This window comes from Balaenoptera acutorostrata, chromosome 8 (assembly GCF_949987535.1).
Source record: "Balaenoptera acutorostrata chromosome 8, mBalAcu1.1, whole genome shotgun sequence".
In the NCBI taxonomy this organism is placed as follows: Eukaryota; Metazoa; Chordata; class Mammalia; order Artiodactyla; family Balaenopteridae; genus Balaenoptera; species Balaenoptera acutorostrata.
The window spans coordinates 63,900,482-63,925,757 of record NC_080071.1 but is presented as its reverse complement, the minus strand read 5'-3'; positions in this window follow the sequence as shown (position 1 = coordinate 63,925,757).

Below are 25,276 nucleotides of genomic sequence, written 5' to 3'. Positions count from 1 at the left end.
GGTGCACGGGCTTAGTTGCTCTGTGGCATGTGGGATCTTCCCAGGCCAGGGCTCGAACCCGTGTCCCCTGCATTGGCAGACGGATTCTTAACCACTGTGCCACCAGGGAAGCCCCTAGTGTAAGTTTTAAGACAGCCAGACGTAGCTCTCATGTCTCTGACTAATGTTAGCTTTCGTACTTGTCTGTTCCAAAGGATACCTACAGACATCTGGGAGAGATAACCAGATTTGACGAAGGACAAAAGAAAGGCCACAAGTGTAAAAACTGCTAAAATGAAACTAAGAACAGAAAATAAGTCAATTACAAAAAATTTTAATAAAAACTAATTAGTTCTGACATATGTAGTATTTCTATGTAAGTTAGATATAAAGAATCTAATATATTTTAAGCACCTACCTAAATGTTAGTTTTTTGCTTGGGGCTGGATGTTCCACAGTGATCAAGGCACAGATCTTGCACTCAACAAATTTGTAGCTTGCAAGGGAAGAGACCATTAGAATACAGGACCAAAATTCTATAGGAAGGTTTTCAGCTCAGGATGAGATGGGAATTTAACCTAGTCACCAGTCTGAGTCTTGGTGACTCTTTCTTAGGGTTCCTGGAAGACATGATGCATGAACTGAAACCGGAAAAATGGATAGGAGTTTGCCTTGTTACAAAAAAAGCAGATGGAAGAGAGGTAGGAGCGTGGGTGGGGAAAACAGAAGATCATTCTAGACTGAAGGACCATCATCACACAGGCCTGGAGGTGAGACATCAGGGCAATAAACTACTAAACATGACCAGAGCTTAGTGTGTGAGGAAGACAGTGACAAGCCATGAGACTGGGAGTCAAATCAGGACCCTGTGGAAAATGTTAAAGGATTTGGACTTAATTCTGAGAGCAATTACAGAGCCACAGATGGATTTAAATAGAATAGTGGTACGATCAGGGCTGACAGTGTAGGGAATGGGTTGGAAAAGGACAACACTAGAAGCAGGGACCACTTAAGAAAGGACTGTCCTAATCAGAGCAGGTGGCCTGATCTCAGGTGTGGGCCATGGGGATGGGGTGGAGGAGAGGGAGGAAGCCATGGTGAGTCTCAGGGAGGAACTGTGTCCATTGAGAATTTATCTAGAGAATGTATACCTTCTAAATGGGCTCCAGGAAGAGCCCAACACTTCTTAGATGCCCAATAAATCGTTAACCAAAAATGTAAGTGAACATTTGCTCTTTCCAGTGGGTTCTGTGAGTGGGACAACTCCAGGAGACAAGAAAACAATAGACCTGTGAAGTTTATATTCTACTGGTAGAATAGTTCCAGAATATAAAAGGAAAATCTATGCAAAATTCAAGGGGAAAATGGAGTCACAGGCCACATGTGAAGGCCTGGCCATGCCATCCTGACTCAGAGTCACTTTAGGCAGGTTGCTCTCTCAACCACCAGCCAATGAAGGCAAAGTTGCATGTGTTGGTGATGAGCAAATCGTTTCCCACAAAACCAGTGTTGCAATATTTTGCTCGGCACCCAAATCACATTGGACTAGAGAAGAATGTGATTTGGAAATAGGCTGAGATTTAATAAATGCAACAGGCTGTGAGAAACACTAGTGTTTCCAAATACTAAGCATAGTCTCTGATAGAAATATTATTTCTTAGTGTCTCTATTAATAAATTGGAAAGAGGGCTTCTCTTATTGATGCAAATCACAGATGCTTCTAAATTAAGCAACATTGTCAACACCCAGCAGATCACAATGTCCCTAAAGAGGTTAGAAAGGAGGGGCAGGAAATAATGAAACAAGGTTAAATTTGGCTGCATGGAAACTACATCTGGGGAAAGATAATTCAAAAAGCAGATATTCATTGGGCCAAAGAAATCTGGACCACACTGGTGCCAAAGGAGACCCGGGTGTACACCGGACGGCAGATGAGGTGAGGGTTTAAAATACGCTACGGCAGCCCAAAGCCCATTTGTTCCTGGCCTGTCTCATCTGATCAAGAAAACTGATAAAGGACTGTTCTGCCTTAGCCTTCCATGTTGGCAGGCCATTCACAAAGAAAATTCAGTCCATTCACTGCTTTGGTTTTAGTTACTGAGATAAAGCAAAAATCATCTACTAGAACTATAAAGCCTCTACCATTATCTCAAGTTCATGGCCAGTGCTCTTCAGTTAAAGAGACAAAGCCATGGTAATTTGCATATAGGAGCTTCATTTATAGTAACTCATGATATGTTGCCAGTATTCTTTCATTATTCTCCATTATTGTCTCTTTGTAATGGCCTTTCAGGTAAGCGGCTGGCCACTCATATCGTCCATCTCTGTTTTACATATTAAGCAGCTGAGGCATGGTTGCCAAGGGCGTTCAAGAATGTCAGTTATTGGTCTCTCCGTCTGGTGTTTTGTCCATTACAGGGACATGTTCTTTCTAAATAATTTAGGGTTTGAGAGGCTTGATATGGAACTAGAAAGTTGTCATCAATGCCACCACAGCTCTAAGTGGGCATTATTGGATGACTCAATGAGCAGGTGAAGTATGTGGTTTAAGGTACTAAATTTTTTAAATTAATTGATACATAAATTTCAAATAGTCTTCACCATAAAATTCAGAACTTTGGACACTCCTTAGTTTAAGTTTCATTATTAATCTACTTTGACTTATAAAAGGAAATATAGGTAGGAAATGATCACAATAATTTCAGTGTTAAAGATGTCTTAAGGTCTATATCAAGTTTAGCTAAAAACCTTGACAGAAAGAAAGGCAGGAAATGGAAATAAACACTGCAATTGCAAAGGAAATTAGTTCATTATTTCCTTAATTTACTTTCATGACTTATCGATCATGCTCAGAGGATGTAAATGTTCCTAGAGCAAAAGCAGATGATTTTACCCAATTGTCAGGGCTCAAAATGAAACAAACCCATTGGCCATGGACAAGTTTGGGCAGAGTTCCAGGGCTGTTACTGATGTGCACGCTCAAAGGATCTCCCCAGAACTAAAACTGCATGTTGACCTTGACTAGAATCTGGGTACTGTGGTTTTGCAGCTTTGTTTGTAGTCAGATTCATTTCAGTCATATTACATAAGTGGCAACTCATTATTGCAATTCAAGTAAGGGATAGTTTGCGGCTTGGGTTTTAGTGAAGGACAGTAAATTTTATAGCGTATGTAATTTGGAACACGTCTGTGTTCAGCCCATATGTGGAGATCTGCCCGGGTGCTTATTATTATGCTTATCTGCAAATGACCAGATGGCTTTGCCCAAATGTAGAGAACCATTTAGTGCCATTTTAAACCATTAAGGCTATTAGCTCTGACTTGAGATAATCCTTTGCCCAAAGGGAACTAGTTTTGCTGTCCTTCAAAGTCATCAAATGTAATTAAATGCCATATTGAGGAGTAGGCTTTAATGGATTAAGCAGACAGCACTATCAAACAGTCCTGAGTCAACCAAAGCAGAGGAAATGTAGGAATAGATCAGAAAGGTGGTGTATCAGGCAAGGTACTGGCTTAGCTTCTGTAACAAAGAATCCCTAAAGTACAATGACTCAAAAAAGATAATCCATTTCCCTTTGAGGCAAAAATCAGAGGTGGGTGGGTGGTCCAAGATAGTCAGCTTATTTCTTAAGATCAACCAGAGACCCATATTCCTTCTGATTCATTGCTCTGACATCTGTTATGGTATTTTCCTCACCTACATGGTTGAAGCTATCTCACCAATGCAACTACATTCCAGTGCAGCTATGTGGGGAAAAGAGAAAAAGAGGAGAGCAAGCAATTTTATTTTAAGGAATTAATGGTAAAAATGTATATATCACTTCGGTGTGAACTTAGTTATTTCATCACCACTAACTGTAAGGGAGGCTGGAAAATGTAGTCTTCAATTGGCCATGTGTTCTTCAAAAACCCAGTGGGATGGCAAGTTTTACTTACAAAACGAAGAATGGAAGAATGGGTACTGAAGCTCTAGTCTCTGCCACAGATGGTACTGTTCCAGAAGCTATAAAGCCAGAAATAAAAATTGGGCAATTACCATTATAAGGAGTAAGGAACTACAAGGAAGTTCGCAGCTAAGAAAGGATGGTGTCTGGTCAATGCACGTGAGTAGGACCAAAGGTTATACTGTGTCCTAGAAACTACAAGTTTCTTTGTGTATATCAGATCACTTAAGTGTCACAGCAACTCTATGAAATTGTGTGTTAGTTCAGAGCCTCCAAGAAGAAGATACCAAGACAGAATTAAACATGGAAGACATTTATTAGGGGAAATATCTGTGACAGAAAATGAGAAGGGCATAAGTGGAGGCTGGGAGAGCACATCTGACACTGAGTGAAGAAGAGAAGGAAGGAAAGATTGGTTGGGTCAAAGCACTTTAGACTGCAGTGCAGCTCTAGGGAGAGTTTGGAAAGTCTGTCGGGGAGTCCCTGTACCAAATTTGCCCATCAAAGGAGACCCACACCTTCCACGTCTTGCATTTGACCTACATCAGCCATGTCTTGCTGTGCTCGGTCACTGGCTGGGAGAAGCCCATGTGAAGTGTGGCTTCGATGTGAAGGTGGTGATTTCAGAGAGCAGCAGCTGGGGCCATAGGTCAATTGTAGTCCCTGCAGCTGGAGATCTGAAAGGCACATTTCTGTGTCTGCCATGAGAGGTATTTCTTTTTTCCTTTCTCTCTCTTTTTTTTAAGAAACAAGGTTAAGATATATGTCCAAATTTGATAGCTGATATATGGCTTAGATGAAATTGAGTGCACAGCCTATCTTTAAACTAGTCAATACACATACCGCCTCCTGAGCTTATTGGGAGCACATAGTGAGTGGTTTTCAGACATCAGATCAAAATGACCAGAGGACAAAAGTGTACATCATGCCCCCAAACCAAAGGCTTAAAAGTGAGGGAACTCCTCCCTCAGGCTGCCTACTGATGGAGAAACCAAGGCCAGAGCCTGTTCCTGAAACAGGAAATGAGGGTGGGAGGGCTTCACAGAGGAGCTTGTCATTTACACAGTATCCCTCTAGCTCCTGCCTGAAGTAGATTTTGGAGACAAACCCATATCACAAGGCTAAGCCCTAAGCCTTTGGCTCAATCTCTTGTCCTTTTTAGGCTCCCATTGCACCCTGAACCCCTCCTAAAATGAGTTCCCTGGCCTCCGAACACTGGAGGATGACAGGCTCCAGCAGAAATGTAGACTAGTCCTTTAAATCAAATGAAGCAGGTTGGGCATTACCCAGCCTATGCCCCATGTGAACTGGATAAAGGTACCCTCTGGGGGCAGATGCAGAAGCTCCAGGGTGAATGGCTTGGGCAAGCAGAGGGCAGGCTGAGTTTCAACTTCTGTTCATCCCCTCCATCAAGATATGTAGGGCACAACTATACCTAGTGACTCTGCTTAGGGCCCTGTGATCTGTCAGGCTTAGAAGCCAACAGAAACCCCCAGATTCTTAACATGGAAACAAGTCCCGGGAACTTCCAGGGCCAGAGTGCCCATCGTAAGCTGTGCCGTGTGCCTGAGAACCCCTCCCCCTGATTCTTCCACAGGGTGAACCCTGTTTCCTTCCTGCCTTGCAGCCATCTGGGCTCCTCTCACCCAACTGCCAGCTCCTCAATCCTGTCTCTACTTCCTAGTTGGCTAATGACTGACCTATTTTCGTGGTCCATGAGCACATTTGCAATATTTTCACTTAACAGGTTTTAGCTGAGCAAAAACTAGGTGCTGAAGAAACTTCAGACCCTGCTCTCAAGAGCTCAGTCTAGTGAGAGATCTGCTGTAACAGAGGTTTGCTTGCACAGGTTGTATAGAGAAGGGGTGATGTCATTATGCCTGAGGGAGTCCTGGGAGGTCCCAGTGAAAGAAGAATATAAGTGAACTCAGTGAGGAAATGAAAGGTCATCCTAGGGAGAGAGAACAGCATGTGCAAAGGCCCAGAGGTACACAAAGCTGTGTGGTAGAAGCTCAGGCTACGTAGTTAAAGCAGGGGAGATGGGAGATAAGGCTGGAGAGGCAGAGAGAGGAGCAAGGTCCTGAAGGGGTTTGATGAGGAATTTGGACCTTATCTTAGAGGTGCTGGGCAGGGAGAGGGTATGCCGAGATTGTGTAGAAAAAAATGGCTCTGGTTTGTCCTCTTTGTCTGAATCCTTTGCTGCTTGGACCACCTTGTCCTACTTAGCACTCTAGGGAGATAAGTGTAGCATGCTGGAACAAGGGTAGAGGTCTCGATCCTGAAGAAAGACTGCCTGTCCTCGAACATCTCAACTTCTGATGGAGTAGATCTGTAGGTTATTTAACCTGAGTGCAAGTAACGTTGGAGCCACTGCTAAAAGCCATCCTCTACTGTCATTGGTTTTAAATGAGTCTCATGGAGTCTCTTAATTTCCAAAGAGCCTTGTCCAGCAATATGTAATGTTAGACCAAGAAGACTTTAATTTCCATATTCTTTTATTGTTTGCAAAGTAGTTTAATATCTATTAGCTCATATAATCCTTACAGTGATATTGTGATAATATTAACTACTACTACAGCAGTAACTACTGTACCACTGTACTACTATTGTAGTAGTAGTTAATATTACCTACTCCCACTCGACAGAGAAAGAAACAGAAAAATTGGTTAAATGTTATGTCCCAAGGTCACAAATAAGTAAAAGAACTAGTTTCAAGCAGAAACTTGAAAACAGGTCTTTTTGATTGCAAATGCAATGTTTGCCACGTGTATTAGCCGGGGTTTTTTAGGGAAACAGAGACAATAGGATATACAGAGACGTATTTAAGGGGAGATTTATTATAGGAATTGGCTCACGTGGTTATGGAAGCCATGATCTTCTCCATGGAAGCTGGAAAACCAGGAAAGCTGGGGGTAAATTTCAGTCTGAGTCTGAAAGCCTGAAAACCAGGAGTTTTGATGTCCAAGGGCAGGAGAAGATGGACATCCTAACTCAAGAGAAAGAGAATTAGCCCTTCCTTAGCCTATTTGTTCTGTTCAAACTCTCCAGTCCACAAAATGGCTAATGCCCACCCACACTGGTGACAGCAGATCTTCTTTACTCAGTGTACTGAATCAAATGCTAATCTCTTCTGGAAACACCGTTGCAGACACACCCAGAAATAATTTTTTACCAACTATCCGGGCATCCCAGAGCCGAGTCAAGTTGATGCATTAAATTAACCATCATACCATCATTAGAGAATGCTGTCTATAAAACTGTTTATTTATATTCTAATTCATTCCACTTTGGGCTTAAGTCTCTTTAAAAATACTTACAATAGAACAAAAAACTACATGCAGACAAGGGAATAAATAGCCTAGAAAATGAGACAGAAGAAAAGTTAAAACACTAAATAGCCATAGATTTCTACATAGTAACTGAAATTAATCTGCAAATTGAGCTCTGAGCTCCCAGGCAGTCTAGGCAAAAGAGGCAAATAAGATTCATATTGCCCATAAGGAAAAGACATGTTATATCTCAAAGAAAGCAAAACTTTTTTTGGCACTCGGATATGAGAGAATTTTCTCTTGTAGGTCTTTCATGTTGAAGACATTGAGTGATGTGGTTTATAAATTTCTCAAACATTTCTGCTACCAAGAGGGCAGAAATAGGGATGTACAATTATTTCTTATATCAATAAATGCTCTCATTGAATATGAAAAGGAAAAATTAACCCTCTTTTAATAATCTTGCTCATTTGTGACATTTTCAGCAATGGGTGTGCTGATGTGTTCTTTTTCAAAGATGAGTATGTAAGAAAACAATCTCTTAAGACTGTTTTGGAAAAAGGGAAATTTCTGCCTACTGCAGTAGGAACATGGGAGGCCAGTGAAGTTTCTCCCCTTGGGAAAATCTGTGGAAACTTTGCTCCAATTTTTCCAAGCTAGCCTTGACTAGCTCCCTCTTGGGGTGTGTACATAAGACAAAACTCAATACCAAAGAAATCTATGCTCTGCCATTAACCACTTACCCTGAAGGATAAAGACAACATATTTTATAAGACAAGTTTCCACTGCACGTTCTCTCAGAAAGAGTGCAGACAACTTTCCTCCACAAAACTATCTATTGGCTGCAACTGCAACAATGAACACATTACATTTTGTTTCTTAACCTTTACATGGAAGAAGTCAGTTTGATGGAACTTGGCCTGTCCAGAAAGTCAGTTTGATGGGACTTGGCTGTCCTACACTTGTTCAAAGAGCTACCAGAGAAGATGATGGGAAAAAACAGAAAGGCCCACCGTGTTGTTATTATTGTTGCTTTCCCCTCTCAGAAATAAGACCCCTTCTAACTTATTTCCACGACGCAATAGGCTCAGCTCTGTCCTAATTCTGCTGGGCTCAGAGGACCCTGGTCTCCATTCATACTCCTTTTACTCCCAGCTTCAGTCTTCACAGACAACGTCTTCAATGGGAGAGGATTCGCCAAGCCCCTCCTGGATGGCTATGACAATAGAGCTTGATGATTTAATTATGTGTTTTCCAGGCTGCCTGGGAGACAGCTGGCTAGGGCTAGGATGCAATCTGTGGCTATGGAACAAAGCCAAGTAAACCGGGGTTGAATCCATGACCTTGGCCTCCTGGGAATTAACTCTAATCAATTGTACTAAATGGCCACGTATATGGCAAGAGTGTTAATAATAATAATACATACTTGCATCTGTAGAGTACTTACTATGTGTAGGCTCTTGCTGAATGCCTTTAAGGGGATTATCTCCTTGGAGTCTCTCAATTCCTTATGAAGTAAGGATGTCTTTCGTCATTTCCACTTTTCATGCGAGGGAATAGAAGCTTAGAGAGTCTATGTAACTTTCCTAAGGGCACGTAGCTAAGAAGCAGTGAAAATAAGAGTCAAACTCAGGCAATACAATTCCAGAGTTCACACCATTCCTGTGAGATTCCCCATAATGCAGACAGGGCAACAGAGACAGAGAAGCTATGGCATGCTAATAAACTAGCCAGCTAGCGGGAGCCTCCAGATTTTCAATTTAAGACTCTACTCATCCGGCTGAGAGTTTTTGAACTTGTAAGTTATGACATTATTGTTTTTCATGTCTCAGAACCCCACCTTTGGTGTTGGATAGCGACAGGCCCAGGAGGGAGTTGGGGATACTAACCAGGCCCACACAGACCACATTCTCAAGAAGTATTTTATGAAAACCCAGGTTTCCAAGGAGCAAACATTCAATCATCCCTGTGTTTTGTACACACAGCTTGTAGGATTATAAATAGTCTGGAAGATGGCTTGATAATAATGTATCAAAACCTTAACTGGGGATATGTATTTGACCCTGGAATTCACTTTGGCAAATTTATCCTAAGGAAATAACATTGGGGAAAAACATGCAATGATGGGATCAAGCAAGAATTTAGTCACACTATTGTTTGTAAAAGTGAAGAGTTGAAAATACCCTAAAGTCCATCAGTATGGGATTGATTAAATATATTTTGCTAAATCCTTACTATGGAATTGTACTTCACCGTTTCAAATGGAAATGTAGATCTACATTTATGTTTGTGATATGCTGGTAAATTAAAGATGCTTGTAATATATTGATAAGTGAAAAAAGCAATCATCGAATAATCTGGACAGTATGGTATACTGATTTCCCAGGGCTGCTGTAATGAAGTACCTCATACTGAGTGGCCTAAAACAACTTTATTCGCTCACAGTTTTGGAGGCCAGAAGTCTGAAATCAAAGGTTGGTTCCCTCAGGAGAATCTGTTCCGTGCCTTTCTCTTAGCTTCTGGTGGATGCCAGCCATCCTTGGCGTTCCTTGGTTTGTAGATGCATCACTCCAATCTCTACCTCCATCCTTCCATGGCCTTCTCCCCTGTGTCTCTGTGTCTTTCCCCTTTCATCATTGGATTTAGGGCTCAGCCGATTCCAGGATGATCTTTTCTCAATATTCCTTACTTTAATTACATCTGCAAAGATTCTTATTCCACATAAGGTCACATTCTGAAGTTCCAGGTAGACAAAGCTTGGTAGCCACAGTCCAAGCCATTACATATGGCTCTATTTTTGTTTTATTAAAAATATGTATTTATACATATATATACTGTATATATATGTATGTATATGAGTTTACTATAGCTATACTGGTCTTTGGAGTCAGACAAATGGGCTTTTTTTTTTTTAATTAATTAATTAATTTATTTATTTATGGCTGTGTTGGGTCTTCGTTTCTGTGCGAGGGCTTTCTCTAGTTGTGGCAAGCGGGGGTCACTCTTCATCGCAGTGCGCGGGCCTCTCACTATCGCGGCCTCTCTTGTTGCGGAGCACAGGCTCCAGACGCGCAGGCTCAGTAATTGTGGCTCACGGGCCTAGTTGCTCCGCGGCATGTGGGATCTTCGAGTCCAGGGCTCGAACCCGTGTCCCCTGCATTGGCAGGCAGATTCTCAACCACTGCGCCACCAGGGAAGCCCCGACAAATGGGCTTGTGATCCTGGTTCCATCTCTGACTAACTATATGGCCACAAGCAAATTACCTTAACTCTTGAGGCCTTAGTTTTTTTATGGGGGATAATTCTTATTAATACCCTAGGTGAGTGGTAATACTTCACAGGGTTATTATAAGGAGATTAAGAGATAACATACAAAAAGTGCTTAGCAGAGTGCCTGACTCGTAGAAAGTTCTTCATAAATAGTAATTATGATATAAATGAATAAGAGTTCAGGAAGGATAAGTCCCAGAATATTAACAGTATTCATTTCTTATGGGGGTTAATTATTATAGGTGGTTTTTACTTCCTTTTAAATTTATTGCTATATTTCATAAAAATTTTAACCACACATATATTACTTTTAAATCAGGAAAAGAAACAATAAAGCCATTTCTATTTGGGGAAAGAACAACAAGACTTATTAGATTCTGTATCCCCTTGATACTTGTACACACATATGAATAAGCCAGACACTGTAGATTAAATTATCCATGCAACTCATTTTAAAAAAATTCTCTCCTAGTCCTCTCCTTCCTCTCCACATTTTTCCATGTGCAAAATTTGTGTTGGCTTCCCTGACATTTTTCAGTGCCAGAGCCACAATATGCTGACAAACATTTAAGAAAAGCAGCATTTCTTAAATGTCCACAGTGCAAAGGGTGATGCATGGCATGTTTCAAAAGATGGGCTCCTTCTGTGGAAAGATTTGCTGTCTCAACACAGTGATGCAGGAGTTCTGTCAGAAGTAGGATCTGGGGGAAGGAGGGAGATAGCGAAGTCAAAACCCAAAGGTTTAGGTCAGATGTGAAATTGTCCGATGGATGTGTCATATTTGAATGTACAGTTTTGAGGTAGCTGCTCTCTGAGAAAGGAAACAACTTACCAGTATATATGTATTAAAATTTTTTTTCATGTTGAAAGTAGTAAGTTTTAAAAAATGTAGAAGACACACACACACACACACACACACACACATGTCCCCATCAGCATACATAGTGCCTGGGTGTGAAATAGAAAAAGACATTCCTCTTTGAGAATCAAATTTTGAAAAGATGACCCCACCGGGCAAATGCAGCCCCTGTAGGTGCATGTTTTGGCAGGTAGAGCGTACATCCATGCAAATTAGAAAAAGAACACCTTCTCCTCTGACCTAAAACATTATCTTACCAGGGTGTCCCTCTGTGTCCCTGCCAGGGGACAACCGGTACACCTGCATGCAGTGGCCCTGAAGATGAAGCTATATTACGTCTACAGTTTTTAGTGTTTTATTATGTGATATTTGATACATACAAAGCGATACATGTAATAAAAATTCAGGTTATGGGGTAAAAATTTGAAAAAAATGGACCTACCAACCAACTGAAGAACAGAATCATTACCAATCCCATTGAGTTTCCTGCTATGGTCTTCACTCTCCCAATCCTGGCCTTTTTCCCAGAGGAGGAAAGTGCTGTGTTAAATTTTGTGTGTATTATTGCCTTGACATTCTATCTATCTATCTATCTACGTATCTCACATCAGATTGGAAGTAGTCATCATCTATGGCTTGTTTTTTTTAACTCACACTATTTTATAGCCTAGTTTATCACTTAATTTAACAAACATCTTTTATGTCATAAAATTCTATTCTACAATATTGTATACACTACAAAGTCTCCATTATATGTTTGGACCCTCATTTAACTAATTGTTATTATGTTAAATTAGTTAAATTATGTTAATTTAGCATAATTAGTATTTAGCCAATAAAAAGGCAGATTTTTTTATGTTATTTCCAATGTTGCTATAAAACTTTCGTAATTGTCTTTAACTTCCATCTGAAGCAAATCCTGGACAACATCCTTCATTATTTTCTTACAATAAATCCCTAGACATATAATTGGCATGTCAATGGTATGCTGACTATAAGGCTTTTGCTGTGTATTAATTCTGGTGATATTAAGGTGATGAAGAAGCTGCCTAACGGACAAGTAATACCTGCACCAAGGAAGTTCAGGGTTAACAGAAACATGCACACACCTTCTGGACCTGCTGACCTCAGAAAACTCCAGGGGGCAGCAAACCCCACAGGCCGAATAACGGTGTCTGTGGGGGGGTGCCCATTTGGGGGGAGAACTCTTAAACAGGAACTGAGGTGCATAAAGAATCACAAAACCAATCCAGGGAAACTTCACATTGGATCCAAGCGAACCACCGCAGAAGGCAAAGCCATCACTCCATGTTGTAGTCAAAATAAAGGCGGCCCAGGAAGGGGGATTTATAGAGAGATTAGAATCTGCATATTAAACTAGAAAGGAGGTGTCTGAATAATCTGCCATCACAGCCCGATGCCATCCCACAGGGAGAATTTCCCTCACAGAGCAAAGATGTAGAGACTCAAGAAGGGGCAGGAGCACCCGCCTCTGCTTCAGGCCCAGGAACGGAAGACAAATGAGTCTTTTGCAGGAGCAGACGAACCTGATGAGAAAGGCAGGCAAAGGTCCACATGGAGAGAACTTCTTCCTCAGAAGAAAATGTTTAACTCAGTCATTGCCTGCTTTGGCCTTGACAGGTATTTAAGAAACGGAAATATTATTTAAATATTAGTGCATTTGTTGCTTTACAAAAATAATTTTTAAAACTTTTTCCCCCAGAAAACATCTCTATTTTTCTAACAGATTAAATTATTCGAATACTACGCCTAAAATCTTTACAATGGAAATGAGCACGGCTTCCTTTCTTATGTCTGGAGATCAGAAATTAAATTTGTATGTTAAGTAGATTGTCAGTAATGCATTTCAAAAGGTCATAATGTCTGGACTTAAGCAAAATTGTGTTTTTATATAAGGAAATGTTTTCTGATCAAACGACATGCCAGCAGTTTCTTTCTGCTTCAGTTTGCGGCATTGGCCCAGTTTGCCATGTGATGAAACAGTGTTTGCTGTGAACAACCAAACAATAACAGCAGTTACCACTGTCGGAGCATTTATTACGTCTCAGGCACAAGTTAAATCCTTTGTATGTATAAAACAGTTTAAATCCTTTTAACAGTTCATCACGGAAGCTGCTGATGTTTAACCAAGGAGCAAGCTGAGGTTTAGTGAGGTTACCTACTGGGTCTACAGAATCACACTACAGAGGCAGTGACTCACCGCCCAGTAACCACCTTCCATCTGTAACCCTTGCCAATTGGGGGCAAGGTGCGGGGAGCACCAGCCAGATCCGAATGTGGGGTGGGTGCAGGAATAAGGGAACGGGGGAGCCGGTATTGTGACTCGAATGGAGAGGAATCATTACAAAGGCTCTACCCTTAGACTCCTCGATCTGTCTGTGGGAGTTGCTTCCCACTGTTTTCCCTGAAGTTTTTTTTTTTCTTTAATCATAGTCTTAACGTTGTCATGTCAACATACTAGCTTTACTATTTTTATTTTAAAAATAACAATTATCTTTAGAGAACATATGTAAGAGAAATGATTGCTCATCTCACCACCACTTCAGCTTTCAGTTAGAATTATGACCCAGGTTAGAAATAAAATCAAGCGTTTCCGGAGCTTTGGATTGGAACCTTGAAGAATATGTCTATGAAATGTTTTTACCTATAGGACTTACTATAAATTGAATTTATGGACTTGCTAAGCTCTGTCAAGGTAGCTCTGCCTTCATGAGTATTTCATTTTGAATTTACAAAGAATGCTTGAACATCCACTATATGCCAGGAAGTATTCCACTTGCTGGGAAGACTGGATAAGATGAATAAGGCATTGTCTTTGCCTGTGAGAAATGAGGAGAGATAAAAAGATTATGAAAAAGGAGGGACTCTGGCTGCCTATTAAAATCATATGGAGAATTTTTTAAAAATACAATGTCTGGTTTAATTGATCTTGGGGGGACCCAGTCATTTTTATAAGCTTTACGAATGATTCTAAACTACAGCCAGTATTCACAATCACTAGAATTGAGGCATGTATACGGATGTCCAGGGGAGACGATCTAGACACTTCTGAAGAGGTAACATTTGAGTTAGATTTGGAAGTATTGATGAAACGTGTGAGGCATTCCAAGGCAGAGCTGAGGGAAGGGCATGGTGGGAAAGTGGAAGAGCATGGACCAGACTCCAACGCGCAACAGGGAAGGTGACTTTTGGGGAGTGGCTGAAGCACTGAATGGGTCAGAGCTCAGTGAAAGATGAGGCTAGAGGTGGATGGGAGGGTGCAGGGAGGGGTCAGGTGAAAACGATTGCATACCAGACTGAGGAGATGACTCTCTCTAGAGGCGACAAGTATCCACCAACAGTTTTGCACAAATCACAGTTGCTATGAGGGCGGGTGGGCAGGGAGGGGAGGAAGGTCTGGGAAAGAAGATCTCTACAGTGAGTGAGCCTGGTGATATACAGAAAGAAGCCTGTGAGTAAGTTCTTACAATCCTTCTGGTGAGATCTTATACAAGAAGAAGATAAAAACAAATAACTCATACACTTTATTGTTTGTTGCCTTGGGATTACTGGCCAGTAACTACAATTTATTAAAGCAAGAAGCATTTTTTAGAGAACTGCAGACACTGAATGAGGCACTGGGTAAACAGAGGTGGATAAGACAGATACAGACTCTGCTGTCCTGTTTCTTACTGTCCAGAGGGTAGGGTTACAGGTGATGGTTTTTCCAAAAACATCTTTGAAAGAAAAATTTCAAGAAGTGAAGCAGGTTGAAAATATACACAAATTCAAGAGAATTTGGACAAGTGTAGTGTGGGGATATTCTTGGGTTGTTAAAGAGAAGTTAGAGACATTTCGTATGCTTAAAATAAACTTTTTATATTTGTTATTATGGAGGTCAACCGTGGTCTCCCAGAAGACATTGCCTGTTGCATATATCAAAGATAGGACTCTTGGTTGAATTGACTGTTAGATACATCCTAGCATGGAATTTCTTATGTTCGGATCATTTTACTTTGATAAATGTGGCATATGCCATATAAGAAACTTGAGCTAACTGGAATTGTCCCAAACAGCCATAATTATAAGGTATTTGTTAATTTAGCCAAATGACCATTGCAAGTGTGCACATGAAAGCATTTGAATACTACACCCCACAACTATTTCCTAACAGAATAACAGAAATATTATCCCTCAAGTGAACTAAAATATGCGTGAGACTTCTTACCCTCAAGTACTGTGAAATTGATCTTGAGTAATAAGGATGAGGGTGATAGGTTTATTATGATTTACTAACAAATATAACTTAAAACTCCACTTACAAATATCCGTTTGTATGTAAAATCATTGTTCATTATAGTAAATAATTTTTTGACATTAAATTAAATTAGTAGAAGATTGGGAGGAATATGGATTCAATCAGCGATTCCTTGCCTTTTTTTGTTTTTTTTTTAATGCAAGCTCTAAAAGCTGATGAGGTGTTTTAATTATTTCGTTTCACATGTGGAAAGAATAAATCTAAAGGAAATAGCTTAGGATACTTTCCAAGTTTGAATTACAAATTATCCCAGGACCCTGGAGAGAAGCAAGAGCAAACAAGATTCTAGGCGGTTCTTTGTCAGGTCAGCCTTTCGATTGGTATTGAAAGCTATCTTGAGGACCTACTTTTTTCCTGTGCTGTTTCCCAGAGTTAAGAGAAGTTTAATCTTTCTCCTGATAGGTCTCTGATATGTGTTATTCATGTTATGTGGCTGGTGTCCCAGGCCCATATCCTGTGAAAGCTGCTTCATATGGCCACTTCCACCTCGGCTAAGGCCTGTGGAATGAAAGCCCCATTGGCCCTTAAGCTTGAGGCCTGAACCAGAGACAGGTGATTCTGACTGTCCTTCTGTCCTGTCCATTGGCCATCTGGATCTTCACAGGAAGGAGGAAACAGGCACACCAGCAGCGCTCAGAGCAGAGCTGGCTTATAGGCCATCCATAGTGGGACTCCCATATCAGAGAAGAGATTCTCTGATAATCCCTTTTCCCTAAGCTCCATTCTGGACCAGCTCTGTCTTAAAGAAGAGAAGATCTACATGATGAGAATATACCACATGGAACAGAAGTGTTCCAGGAAAGAGAAGAGTCCCAATCTGATTGTTTTTGGCCATCCCTTTAATTTTCTCTCATAAGAACCCACCCCCACTTTACAATGGCCAATTTTATAGCCCTGAAGAATCCTTCTTCTCTTTGATTCCTATCCTTAAATGTAGATGCGAAGGGCAACCTTGACCATCTCACAGGAATAAAAATGTGCCACTAACCGTAACTGAAACCTGGTTCTAAAAATCACACAACTTATTCTAGATGTTATCGAGAAAAAAATAACACAAAAGGTAAAAGAGTACTTAAAAACTGTCTAAAGTAGAATTTACCCCCAATAAAAGGCAGTGGGAGACACGGAGACTTTTGTACACAAACTTGGCAAACCCTTAGGAATTTTGTGCATGAGAAAAACAAAACCAAACTCGACAAGGATTTAGAGTTTGACTGAGCTTGATCTCATTTCCATCCTCTACACCGGTCAGCCAGAGAGGTAATTTTTTGGTGCTGGTTTTCTAAAAGTCTTCCAGGGAGAGGATGTTTCTTTTTCCATTTGCACTGATTTCTCTTGACTCTAAACTTCCAGCTTGGCACCGGAGCAACCTCCTCAGGCACTTAAAGTGCAAAGGGGAAAATCCCAGGCATCTCAGCACGTTGTGTCCTCCCAGAGTGCCTGTAAACTCCTCCCTCCCTCTCTGCCTGAAGGACACCTCCCTTTGGCATCGACATTGACAATTTTTTCCCTCTGGTGCAATGCAGCTTCCACGTCAATTGATGCCGGGAGCATTCTGCTGAGAAACAGGAGTAAAAGGAAAACCAACAGCGGAGTGACTGCATCATTTTTTAACATGTAATTGACCTTGTCAAGATAATTACTGCAGATTGGGAGACACTGACTCTCTGGCAGGTTAGATGGAAAACTCACTGATTCTGGGGAGATTAGACTAAGAAACAAGTTTGCTGTGTTGAATGAGAAGTCTCAGGCTAGGCAAATATTTCTTATTCAGAGATCATGAAGCTGAGGGACACACGCTTGCTTTAAATCTGGAAGAAAAATAATACTTGTGCGATTGTGTTTTGTCTCACAACCTCAACCTCAAAATACTGTCCTAAATTCCTTCTTTGAAGCCAATAGTATTATTCTCTACTTACACCAGCTCAGTGATTCAGTTTAAAGTACTGTATTAGATTCCACATGCAGTGCAAAGATGAATCACATACAGTGCCTGCCTTCAAGGAGCTTATACTCTCATAAGGGAGGTATTATATTCATAAATAAATATAATATAAAATAGAAAATTCTATGATATCTAGAAGTCAGTTAGAAATGTTAAGTTAAAATTGGGAAGAGGTCATACCCAAAAATAACTTTGGAATCATTGGAACCAACAGTATTTTTAGAAATCTTGGGTAAATTCATGAATATTTTTCAAGGAACAAGGAACACGAATCCATTTTTTAAAAAGAATGTGATACACACCATGAGGATTAGATTAAGGTACAATTGACCAGAAACTGGATTGCCAAAATAAAATAGTTGCACTGGTCTTTGACTGTCAGATTACTTCGTCATCAAGTCAACACTGATTTACATGTTTAGTACTCAGTCTGGTACTGGTCAAGGTCCAGAGTGAAGAGTGATCTTTAGGTTGTTTTCAATGATGGTTTGGTTTCCTCATAGAGAAGGCTCTCTTGAAATCTTGTTCTATTCAATAGTTATCATAAGTTGGCCAAAGATGTAGGTGACATGCTGGTAGTGGCAGACCAGTAGATGAAGCTAGGAGAGAGATTTATTGTGCTAGATGACAAAAAAGACTCCCCAGCTGTAATAATGTGTATGTTCTAAAAGAATGAAATGTAATAGTGAAAAGAACCTGTGTTTGAGTCCAGAAGTTAAATGAATGTGTACAAATGGCAGAGATGTGACTGGAAGGGCAGTGGGTAAGGACATGATCAACTTGGGAACCATCATTTCCTATAAGCTTAGTACAAGCCAACGATGTGAGGAGGCATTCATAAAATCTAATACACACTTAGTCTGCATTAATAAAGGAGGAATATTTCAAAAAAGGGAACTGAGCCTCACTATAGCCTAGGATGGTCAGAAATTATGCTTGGAATATTTTTTGCCACACTTTCAGAAGACCATTGATAAATTATAGATCACCAAGATTGGTGAAGGGAGTTGAAAACCATGATATGCAAGGAACATGTGAATGGATGTGGCATGTTGAGTCTAGAAAAGCATCAATGGTGGGAAATACATAAGGATTATCTTCCAGTAAAGGAACAGCTGCCATGTGGGAAAAACATTCTCTGCTGGGCAAAAATGGGATCAGTGAAGGGAGTCATAGAGAGAGAACTTCTAGCTCAATATAAGAAGGAATTCTGTAACAATCAGAGCTACGGTAAAGAAGAACTTGGTGGTCTTGAGACAGAGTGGTCTCTTTGCCACTGAAAGCGTTCAGGGAGCATATTTAATGGGGGTGAAAAGTATGAGATCACGTATCGGGGAAACAGGACAAATGACTGTTGATGTCCTTGATAACTTGGGGATTTTATTAGTTTACGTACATGGGCCTGGAAAATTATCCTCTGTATGTATTCATCTAAACATCTACTTTCAATCACAGTATTGCTCTTACCAAAAAAATCCCTGAGAAGGAGAATTATTTATTTGTCAAGAAGTGCATAATACAAGACCTACCTTGTTACCATGGCTCATACATAGGCACTCAACAAGGATTTGTTGAATGAATGAACTTGGCTTGTAATACCAAACAACTGAGAACAAAACACAGAGCTTTATGAATAATGCAGTATTGGAGTATGTGAATGAGATGCTACTCGCCACAGTTTCTATCTGTCTGCTTCCTGGACAAAGAGCATAAATGATAAAATCTTAGTATCTTCTATACATCTTTCTTTGCCTTTTTTTTTCTCACTTGATGTCACCTTCCATCCCTCCTTTAGGAATTCTATTCAAAACCCTTGCACGCCAAACAAGCTTCCCACAGCTGAAAAGAATTTTCTCTCCATCACTTAACCTTGCTGACTGATAGACTAACTAGGGTGAACGACTTTCAGTCACTGCGTCACTTAACCAGGCCTGTCTTCCTCTACAATTGTGGCACAAAAGCTCCAGAAAGAAAGCTCAGATCTCAGCAAGCAGGAGGGGGAGGAAAAGCTTAGGGAGGGTATTGGGGTGAATCAGACCCTCCCCTCAGATTTCCCAGTGTGGTAGAAAACTTCTAAATAATGGGATCTATCACTACTGATGTATTTACTACAAAAAGTAAATAATTTCAGATACAGAAATAGTAAACCAAAAGTACAATTGTTTTACTACAGTCAAAAATTTAAAAATTAAATCACATGCTTCTTTTTTTTAAGATAGAAAAGAAAAACTAAGACTACCCATGAAAGCCATCTCTTAAAAAAAGCCGACTACTATTATGCATCCCAGTAAACTGCACTTTCCCCTGCCCCAAATTATTTTTTTTGAATGGGGAGATGGGTATTGTCTGTGTGTGCGTGCGCATGTGTGTCTGTCATTTAAACTTTCTATAATAGGAATGAGAACAGCAGAGGAAGAGAGAGCCCCTGTCAGCAAAGCTGACCCTGAAGGGGTTTTTTGCAAGGGGCTCAGAATAGATCTTCTCAGCTCTTCCCGCTTCCCTGGGGAAGATGGGCCAGTGTTTGGGTGAGCTGTGACTGCTGGAAGCCTCTTTCCACATGTGGGCGCTTGCACATGTGTCTGTTTGATGCCCGCTGGCACAATCTAGCTCCGGCCTTTCTCTGTGTTCTCAAGTGTTTCCCCCCTCTTTGGTGAGGTCTCTGCTTTCCAAACCCTCCAGCCACTTCCCCTCTCCTTTTCTTTCCATGCTGAGCTCTCCCCTCTCCCAACTTGAATCAATCCCCCTTCCCTTCCCTACCTTTGACCCAAGAGATTCAGATGCATGTTTTACATTTCCAGCTCATTTGTTGCTAGCTTAGCTCATTTATTTTTAAAGCTCCCTCTTTCTGACATCCTAAATGGCTCCATGTGTCTCGCTATGATTTCTACTTCTGCTAACATAGTTTCTGTATCAAAGAGGATATTGCAAGGCATGCCCTGAAATTGAGGTTTCGTTCTATTAATACCAGCCCCATCCTTAGACCATCCAGGATTTCATGCATCCAGGAGAGAGAAATAAAGCTTCGGGGCATTTCACAAACAACCTTTTGTAAATTCAAAGCATTAACACCAGGGCACATCTGATCTTAGCAAACCCCCTGGCCCTTGCCACTGGGGAACGACTGCTTTAAAGCAGGAATCATACTTTGCAGGCACATAGAGGCCCAGAGGTAGCCGAGTCCGTGCCAGGTCTGGTGAGTGTGAAGATTTAGTCTTTGGTTTCATGATAAACCCTGCTTCATGTTTGCAGCTGCCTTACCCTAATGATCCTTATTGCCGCTACCACTGGAGGGAGGAAGGCATGAGCTGAAATGAAACATCAAGTGTAGAAGAGTGTCCACTACAGCCCTCCCAGCTGTGAGGTGGGCGGGCGTTGTATGCTGTTGACCTGGATACTTGAATCTAAGAACACAGACTGATACCTGGAGCTTGCATCAGGGAAAAGAATAGAAAATCAGGTGAAACTCTGGACCTAGAAAACAGAAGAGGGAGGATGCCGACGGAGGCATTTTCTAGGCGGGTGGTCTGTACTCTGTGCAAAGGGTTCTCTTTGATCATGATCTTTTGATGACTGGCTTTTAGGAGCCAAGGCCACCTGTGAAGTTGCAGACAGAGAACAAATAGCTGAAGAAGCAGATTGGAAAATTTGTTTCAGTGGAAATGGTATCACATCCAGCAATCCCTTCAGGCACCAATTCCCCAAGGACATGGTTCCTGCCTGGCCATATGGCCTTGGCCAAGGCACTGTTAATGCCACAACAAAAAGCATGTCTCTACTAAGGGCTGGGACAGCTGCCGTCCATGGACTATATGGGGTGACTACCTTAGAGCTCTGAGAACTCCTTTCTATCAACTCAAACCATCAACCTCTTTTGATGTCCAACCTGAGTTTTCCCTACACTTAATTAAGCTGCTGTGAGGTTTTACACGATAAGGTATTTTGAGAGAGGCTTTAGGGTTTGTGTCTCTGTCTGAGAGTCCTTTGCTCCCACATGAAGCCTGCAGAGGAAGCTCTGATTTCAAGTTCTTACCTTAAGGAGACTTAGGAGGCCAGGTAAAGAGTTCTAGCTACAGACACACCTCTGCTGGAGAAGGAGTAGAGCTAAGACGGGGAGGGTAGACGGGCAAGATCCATTATCTTCGTTCCTTACTGCTTTCCCAGGATATGAGGGAATCTGAGCTATGGTATATGAATCCTGTTTATTTTTGCTGCATCTGTGGAGAACTGGTCACAAAAAACGTAATCTGTCAGCCTACTTCCTTTCCTTTTTCCTTACAGCTAAAATTGCTTTGAAATAATGTCTGAGTTCATGTGCCATTATTGTCAAATAGGTAGAGAGAAAAGCTGCTGGGCCTATGTAGTATTACCGAGAGGCGTAGCTCTGAGGCTGATTCTAGCATCAACAAAGAGATGGGAAATCTACACTCTTCCATCTCCAGTTGTGAGGAAATGAGTCTTGTATTGACCTTCTCCCACATTTCATGTACATGGAGAAACAGGGGATCCACATTTGATAGTGAAAGAGTCATAGTCAAACAAGTAAAATAGCAACTACGGTGTTTTAAAACACTGATAATTATAATGCTTTCTAATGTTCTTCTGTGCCTTATTTCTACAGCTCTCCTGCCCCTATATTAAAAAGGGGGGGACCTCCTTCCTAGAGAGGTTGGAGGGTTAAATCCCAGACCTGAACCACTCACTGGGATTTTCTGTCAATCCTCCTGGAAACTGGCCAGAGTGCCTCTGTCCAAGGCAAGTGCAGGCCCTCTGGAAATGGTCCACAAATGACTGTCACGTTAGTTCAGTTTTCCCGGTAGCCATAAAGAGGATCAGTGTCCTACTACCAGAAACACTGGTGTTCAGAGCCAAACCATGCATTTTTCTGTTTCTCCCTCCTGGACACCCTCACTCCATCTGAGCCTTTGAATTATAAAGCTTGGGATCCATCATCTCTAATGAGCTTGGTCAGCTATTTGGAAGAAATGTGTGCGGCCAATTTAGCCAATAATGAGGATACTGTTACAAATGATAATAATAATAATAACAACAACAACAGCAACAATGTTAATTGAGCTCTTACTCTGTACTAGGCAGTATTCAAACCATTTCCGTCCATTAACTCATGTAATCCTCTTAATGGTTTATAGATACACACACACATCCCTCTCCTGCTGATATTTTTGCCTTCTGGCTTTGTAGGTTTGGGCAGAAATAGTCCATGGTAACTAACTGAATTTTTCTGAGAGCAAGGTTTCTTATGAAACACATTATATTTGATCAGTTTTATTTCTCTTTTTTTTTTTAATTCAAGACTTGAAGAACAGCCCTATTATGGTGGAAGGAGATGGGTCTCATTAGTCGATCTTTCACTACCCACCAGACACAGAGCTAAATACTTCCATACACATCTCATTAAATTCTACAGAACAGGGCTTCCCTGGTGGCGCAGTGGTTGAGAATCTGCCTGCCAATGCAGGGGACACGGGTTCGAGCCCTGGTCTGGGAGGATCCCACATGCCGCGGAGCAACTAGGCCCGTGAGCCACAACTACTGAGCCTGCGCGTCTGGAGCCTGCGCTCCGCAACAAGAGAGGTCGTGATAGTGAGAGGCCCGCGCACTGCAATGAGGAGTGGCCCCCACTCGCCACAACTAGAGAAGGCCCTCGCACAGAAACGAAGACCCAACACAGCTAAAAATAAATAAATAAATTTATATTAAAAAAAAATTCTACAGAACAGATAATATTCTATTCATTTTACAGACAAGAAAATGGAGGTTCAGAGAGCTTATCTTGGCAAAGATTGCTCAGTGGGTAAGATGTTGAGTCAGGAGTCAAGTCCAGCTCTGTTTAAATCTAAGCTTCATGCTTTTCTCCATGATACAATTTTTTACTTTCTTCTCTTGAGCAGAGTCAAATCCTGCCAGATCATTTCTCCTTTACCCTGACGTACTTTTCCTCTTTCCTCTCCTTTCCTCCCCCTTGGTCCTAAACACAGAGTGATAAACAGAAAGGACAATGAGAACAGAGGATTAAGTCGATAGTAACATGATACCATTTCAATGCCTCTTCTCCATTTCTGGCCCTATAGAGAGTATGGTAGCCAAGTCATGGTTTCAGCAGGTAATAGAGACACTAAAGGGAAGGATAAGAAACAAAAGCCAGGGGGCATATATTTCTGGAAACCATCCATGGCCCAGGATTGTAGCTAAATTTCAGACTTTTCAGATCCATCTATATTCTTTTCATCCCCAATTCTTTTTATTCCTATATCTCTCATGTTAATTGTTTCTTTCCAGGCGAGGTACTCTGCTAGAGGCTGAGAGTAGTACAAAAAGGAACGAAACACAGCTCAGGCTCTCAAATCTCATTACAGATTGTTAGGGAGATGAGATACATACAAAAACCCTCCTGGACCATATGCATCTTGAGGGCAGGAGCATGTCATACTCATCTCCACATCCTCTGCAAGGACAGACCGTGCCTCCTGCCCCAAAGTCAGAGAGACTCCTCTATTGACAATCATTCTCCCCTGGATTCTTCCAGCCATTTAGCTCACTTTAATCTTGTTTGGACTTCTAGGTCCACTAACCAGAGTAATCCAGTCTGGTCTAACACTCGATCTAATCTGAAGAATATCTGAATCTCTGGGTTGGCTCTAACTGGCCCTCTTCCCACAATTTTCCAGTTTTCTCTTGGCTAATGATGACAGAGAGAAAACAGATATGGCTTTGGTAAACTTGATTCAAGCACTTACCACTGTGTTTTGCAATTATTGTTTTCACGTCCATCTCTGACGTTTCATGTACATGCAGAACACAGGGATTACACACACAGACTGGACTATACATTCCTGTGAGTAGGGACCTTGTCCTTCACGCTTGTATCTTCAGCACCCAGCACAGTGCAAAAACATAATAAATGCTAGACAAAAGGTATTTTGAATAAATGATGTCTATACTGCAGAATGCTCTATTTAAATTCCTTTTTTCTTCTGTACTCTGTCCCCCTAAATAAAAGTGAATTCTCTCTGTGCTTACTATTGTCAGTCTGGGCTGGGATGTGTATGCTGCTCTGGGGGGCTGGGCTCATGGTCATTTGGAAAACTCACAATAAGCATTTGCTTCTCCATGGGGACTCCCTATCTTTCTGAATCACATTTGTACATTGTTGGCCCACCCTTGTCTATGAAATTTTCATTTGTGTTTTCATCCCTGTGTGTTTACTAAACTATGTCACTATCAAAATGGCTCCTTTTTATTTCCAGCCACTCCCCTGATTTGCCAAGTAGATATACAATTTTGGTCCTTAATACCGTCACTTCTTCCGGTTTGCAAACCCTTGCAAGTTTAAGGAGCATTTGTGAAGGAGGTATGAGCCCTGGCCAACCCTTTGTTCTCTATCCCTCCTGGGCCTGGTAACACAAGAGGTGTCTGATCACACGTGCCCTCAGTCTGGTCATGTAGTAGCAGTGAGTGCACTGCATAAGCAGGATGACTGGTTATTACATTATCTGCTGTAGAAATAGAACAGCCAGGGGACATGGCTAGTGAAACTATATGAGGAACCCGTGCTGGCTTTTCATGTGACGCTGCTTGCAGTAGAAGAGGCTTGGTGAGCCCTCCGTCTGAGCTGCCTGTGTCCTGACGTTTCCTCCTTTGGAGCTGGCAGAGCCTCCCGACTCCAACACCCCT